The following is a 5362-nucleotide window of genomic DNA, read 5'->3' as shown; positions in this document are numbered from 1 at the left end:
CGGCCACGGCGGCCGCATTTCGATGGGGGCGAAATGCGAAAACACCCGCGTACTTAGATTTAGGTGCGCGTTAAAGAACCCCAAGTGGTTCAAATTTCCGGAGTCCCCCACTACGGCGTGCCTCATAAACAGATCGTGGTTTGGCACGTAAAACCCCATAATTTTTTTTTCACCTGCTGGTCCTGTGGGTCGGCGATGACGCACCGCCGTTCCTTCACCTGCAGTTTCTTGTGGGCTATCCGCCGTTTCGTGTCACCGTCCAGACGTGGTTTATCTGGTACGCCCCTATGCAAACCACCTCCGGCAGCAAGCCCGTCGGCAGTAGGGCGTCCCTGAAATCCTCGACCTTCCAGGGTCTGACACACACATCCCCCTGTAAAAACACGGTATTAACAGCCACTCGTCCTTTTGACAATTGAGGCAGAATAAACAGATATTCCTTATCGTCGTCATTGGTCCTGTTTCCGCGGCCAAAAGTGACCGCTGTCGCTGCCCCGGGAGAGGGAATGATCCTACGAACCCTCACGCTCGGTAGCCGGAAGCAGAATGAGCCACTCAAGCAGGCCCCGGAAACTCCGCTGGTTTTTTGTCCACGCGAATTGCAGCGCCATCCATGAGATGGATGCGGAACCAAAATCGCTTTTCCTTTTATTTTCTTGTCAACCCGCTCTCAACTTTGTCGTTTCTCTCTCGCCTTCAACGCCGCGCTCGTCGTCGGCCGTGCTGATAACGGCCAAAACGCCAGAAATTTTTTTTCTGGCATTATACGGTCAGTTTTTCGCCTTCCGTGCTAGCATGTGGTCGGTGCGGTAACCCACCGTTGCACGTTTGTCGGCTTTTTTTCCATCCATGTCTCGCAGCTGTCGCTGTTCGTGTGTGGTTCAGTGGTGTAAGAACACATCAAGACGAAGTGAGCCATGCGACGTGAAATTCTACCGCATCCCTAAAGACAACAGGTGAGCACTGTGCTGTTTACTTCCCAGTTTTTATTTGTCATAGTAATTGTGCGCAGTCGTACATGGCTGTCCGGTCGTGAGGCAACAGTTGGCTGATTTGAAAACACCACAACGTTGCAGTAAATCGTTATGTCAACAAGCAGTGAACATAAAGCTCCCGATAAATATAGTACCACCTGTGCGTATCGCAAGGAACCCGTGTGTAGGTGTGCGCTTTGCACTTATTTCTAGCTAATTGGTCGCCATCGTTTAAAAATTTGTTTCTGAGAATTAAAGTTGACATATCACAACTACCCACGAAACACAAAACGTCTTGAAAATTTCTCGGAACGGCTACAACCGGCTATAGACGTCTTGGTCTACGCGAAGACGTTAAACAGATGTTGTTGGAAGCATTATGTAGCAGGAAGTACGGTTAATTAAATATGCTATTGTGTTCCAGCTGTGCTAACAGCCCACCTCTGGCGTCACCGCAGTATACTTTGGTGAACGCCTTGAGAGCGTATAACTCAAGAACTTCTTTAGATGTTTTTGTCGGAAAATGTGCGACATGCTTGGGCGTGCGCGTGAAAGTGAAAAATATTTAAAATGCGCGTGCCCGACGCGCAGCGTTACAATCTGTGCGACTTCAACAAGCCATATGCTCTCCGTTAACGTCGCATCATATAGCCTTTCGCTGCTTTCCCCCTTTGGGTTAACAAGCAGAAAAAGCCTGCGGGGTTATTTGATTCCTTTCCGATTTTTGCACTCGATGAGTTTGTCACGACAGTCAAATTTTAGCAGAAAAAGAAAAAGAAAACGGCCGGGCACACACGTGCGCGCCCGTTCAGCGTCCTTATCAGAGCCATGCCTTCCTTTCTCTTTGCGTGAACAAGCGGTGAAGAAGCCGGATTTGCGACAAGGTAAATATTTTTTGCGATACTAGCTATCGTCACCAACAGATCTGGCCACGCGCAGTCGCAAACGTGCGCTCCGTTTGAGCGAACTGCTATCTGCTCTTGGACCACGTGTCTAGACCGCACCAGGGGGGCGCGCTGAAGTTTCCGCGAGTAAAACCCCTCAATGAAGAAAAGTAGCGCCATCTCCTCTCTCCTCCTCCTGCGCCGGCGTTCACTCTCTCTTCTGTCGACCATGGCTCCCCCTACGCGGTGCCGAACTAGCAGACGCTCTCCGAATGAAACGCTGTGGCTACGTGTCGCTCGCGCTCTTGAACTCGTATTTTGATCGGAATTTTTCGCGTTATGTTATGACTGGCTGCCGAAACAACGAGAGGACGCATAAATGCCGTTGCGCTTAGATGGCTGTACTATTAGTGGTGATACAGTGAGCCTAAAGCCTCTAAGTCGGGCTTTAACTGAGCCATGCTACGCGCGACCTCGGCGTTGGTTCATCGCCGCATTTCAGTAACTCCAGTCCCTCGTTGGCCAGTGGCTAACGTGCACAGCGGCCCTCTAACAATGACTACGCTTCGGGAGTGAATGATCCACCAACTGTATATATGCAGTTGTCTTACAGGTTTCACTGACGATAATGAGGCTAGTGGCTTCGCTCGCTTGCAGGAAGCCTTACACTACTCCACACATTTTTTCTTCTTTCTTTTGCGGACTTGAGTAGCGCGGCAGCGGTCATCTTACAGGTGTATGCGAGGCTGCTTTTGCGGATCATATTGCCGCTTGCATGTGCTGCGCGCGGGTCCGAGAAATTCTACCGTGCGTATTGTATCTACTATCTTATCAAATGCAGAGCAGAAACGATGAGTTAACATCCAAGTTGGTCCTGGCCACTGACAAAGCCACACAGGAATGAGTTAACTCTATAATCAAGGGCGTTGCAATGTGAATAGCAATGCTGCCAGCAGACGGTAATGTGTTTGAAGTGCACGGTGTATTCTTCCGTTTGGCAGGCGGCTTCCTCGGCTTCAGCTGCTTCCGATGAACGAAGAGCGATGGAATGGCTTGACGCTTCAATTTTTTGTGCCACAGCTCTGCAGAATCACAGGCTCAAATTGATCATCCGTGAAGTGATCCTGCGCAAACGTGAAATCACAAAACAAGGTCACCGTAAAACCTCGCTCCTTCAAGTATAAGGCGTAACACAACGTTTCCGGCACAAGTTATCGCCGGGAAGTCTTGTATACGCTGTTTCTTTTCTGGCTCGCCGCCAGCACAGCAACTTATCTCTTGTTCTGCTACATATCGCCGGGAAATCTTGTATACCGCTTTCTTTTTTCAGCTCGCCGCCAGCACAGGTCCTTATCTCTTGTTCTGCTACGCGATACACGACTAGAATACTGAGCACACTTTTCACGCGCAGCACTTTCTACCATTTTCTTGATAGTTATCGGTCCTCGAGGATCTAGGACGATAGCGACAAGTTTTAGCGACAAGAACATTGATCTTCGCCGACCACCGAGTTCAGTTTTTGCTGAAGGCGCAAAGTCGCCCTAACTAAATAAATAGCCCTAATCGTCTTTCCGCAGGTAAGCGCCCATTTTTCCCTACGTACCGTCACCGCTTCGTAACATACTGCGATAGACTCAAAACGTGCCGTTCGCGTACATTCAGGCCACACAAGCACAACGCCATGCATTGTATAACCGAGTCAACAAAAACCACGTGCGTTTGAGGACAAGATGAAATCCGGCCACGAAAGTTGCAAATGCAGCGCGAACAGTGCGGCACTTAGGAGGGAGAAAAACTAACGAAGCCTCACACAGCAAGTGGCAGCATGTGAGATTACGGATCATTGAAGAATCGCTCGCTTACCTCACACAGCCGGGACCATTGTGTTGGGTTGAAATCAGGGTGGCTGATTCTTTGAAGCCAGACCTTCCTCTGCGCCGCGTCTCGCTTCGCTGATGGAATCCGGAAGAGTCGCTTGCGTTTGTTTCGCGTGTTCTGCACCCGAATGCCGAGCAACACGGCATCGCGAACACTACGCCTTAAAAGCGCAAAGGAGACGCGATGCGTGGTGCCTCCATCCACGGCTCGCAATGGTCTGGCACCGCGATGGTGGCGGGAGCAAAAAACAAGAAAGAAAAAAAGCGCGCGAGAGCACGTGACAGCATTCGGCCAATCGGAGGGCCGAGTGCCGAGAGAACGGGCAGGAGAGGAGGAAAGCGGCAATCTTCAAAAGATGTCGCTACTTTTTTTTATTGAGGGGTGTTATCCGCGAGCGATTCAAAGGGCCGTGCTCATGCTCGCAAGCGTTCGCTCGCCAGTGCTCATGCTTCTCTTCCCAATGCTCACGTTCAAGCCTTGACCAGCACCTGAAGATATGGTGCAGTTCCTTACGGTAAGTATACGTTTACCTGCTACAACTTGCACGCCACTTTTGTTTTGGCGGGCCCGTGCTGGCGCGAAGTTTCTGAAGCCATTATACGTTATGACTTCGGAAACAATATGCAGGGTTTTATAGCTTAAGAATTTTGTTAGACGTCCCCAGAATTCTGTTATAATTTATAACAGAATTCTGAGAACGTCTAATAAAATTCTTAACTTGTTCTTGTCAAGATGTTTTATAAAAGCCTGCATAATGTTTCCAAAGTCATTATTACAGAATTCTGGGAACGTCTAATGCAATTCTTGAAGTTGTTCTTGTCGATATTTTTATTAGCCAACTTTTAGCGTAACGTTAGCAGGGCTTACTGAAGTACCTGTAGACGTCCACGGCTAGAAAATGTCTTGACCAGGACAGCTATTACACTTTTGAATTATCCGTTCGCGACATCTTTTAGACATCAATTAGCTGCTTGTGTGTTTCGTGGGTAGTACTCTGCCGCGACGCGAAACGAGCTCCGTTTTGTATGTTCCAACTGCGATGTTATAATTTATGATCTTCACTCTTCTTCAGGATGGAAGCGTTTTTAACCTACGCTGGAAGGATGGACCTCATGGTTTTGCCCAGAGACAAGGTTAACAACCGCAGAATATACTCGGCGCACTTCACGGAGGTGGATTTTATCGACCGAGCGAGAAGCAGGCCGTGAGAAGCTATTCTGCGCATTGTCCATTAGAGCAATTACAATAAATGTTTTTTACATGTGCGTACATGAAACACCATCCGCGTTTTGTTGCATATTATAGTGTTGCACTGTCTTTTCCAATTCTGGTTTTCGCAAACGAACACAATAAATCGAGTCCAAAGAACTGTTGTGTTGTAAGTGTTAATTATTTTTTTATATGATTTGGACACATGCTTGCTTGATGCTAATAATGAACGGAACTGCGTGCATGAAAACGCAAGAAGAATCCACTGCGCACAAGCACGCTGCACGAATGGCGCGGCTGGACAGGAGAGGAGCGCGGAGCGCGCGCTTCGGTCCGGCGGGGCGTCTGATAACGCCCGCGACGAAAAAAGAAAGAAAAAAAAAAACGCGCCGCAGACAGCTAAAGAAATAAAAAAAA

General features: G+C 48.7%; 1 long non-coding RNA gene across 1 annotated transcript; it reads left to right on the top strand.

Moving 5' to 3' along the window:
- The first annotated feature begins 859 nt into the window (after positions 1-859).
- On the top strand, positions 860-5023 carry LOC125946117 (uncharacterized). The gene is made up of 2 exons (XR_007467415.1): positions 860-956; positions 4809-5023. It is a non-coding gene; the product is annotated as an uncharacterized LOC125946117 (long non-coding RNA).
- The last annotated feature ends 339 nt before the right edge of the window (positions 5024-5362 follow it).

The sequence above is a fragment of the Dermacentor silvarum genome, chromosome 6 (genome assembly GCF_013339745.2).
Source record: "Dermacentor silvarum isolate Dsil-2018 chromosome 6, BIME_Dsil_1.4, whole genome shotgun sequence".
NCBI classification, from domain to species: domain Eukaryota; kingdom Metazoa; phylum Arthropoda; class Arachnida; order Ixodida; family Ixodidae; genus Dermacentor; species Dermacentor silvarum.
The sequence above is the reverse complement of the archived record's forward strand: the minus strand, read 5'-3'. Positions and strand labels throughout refer to the sequence as shown.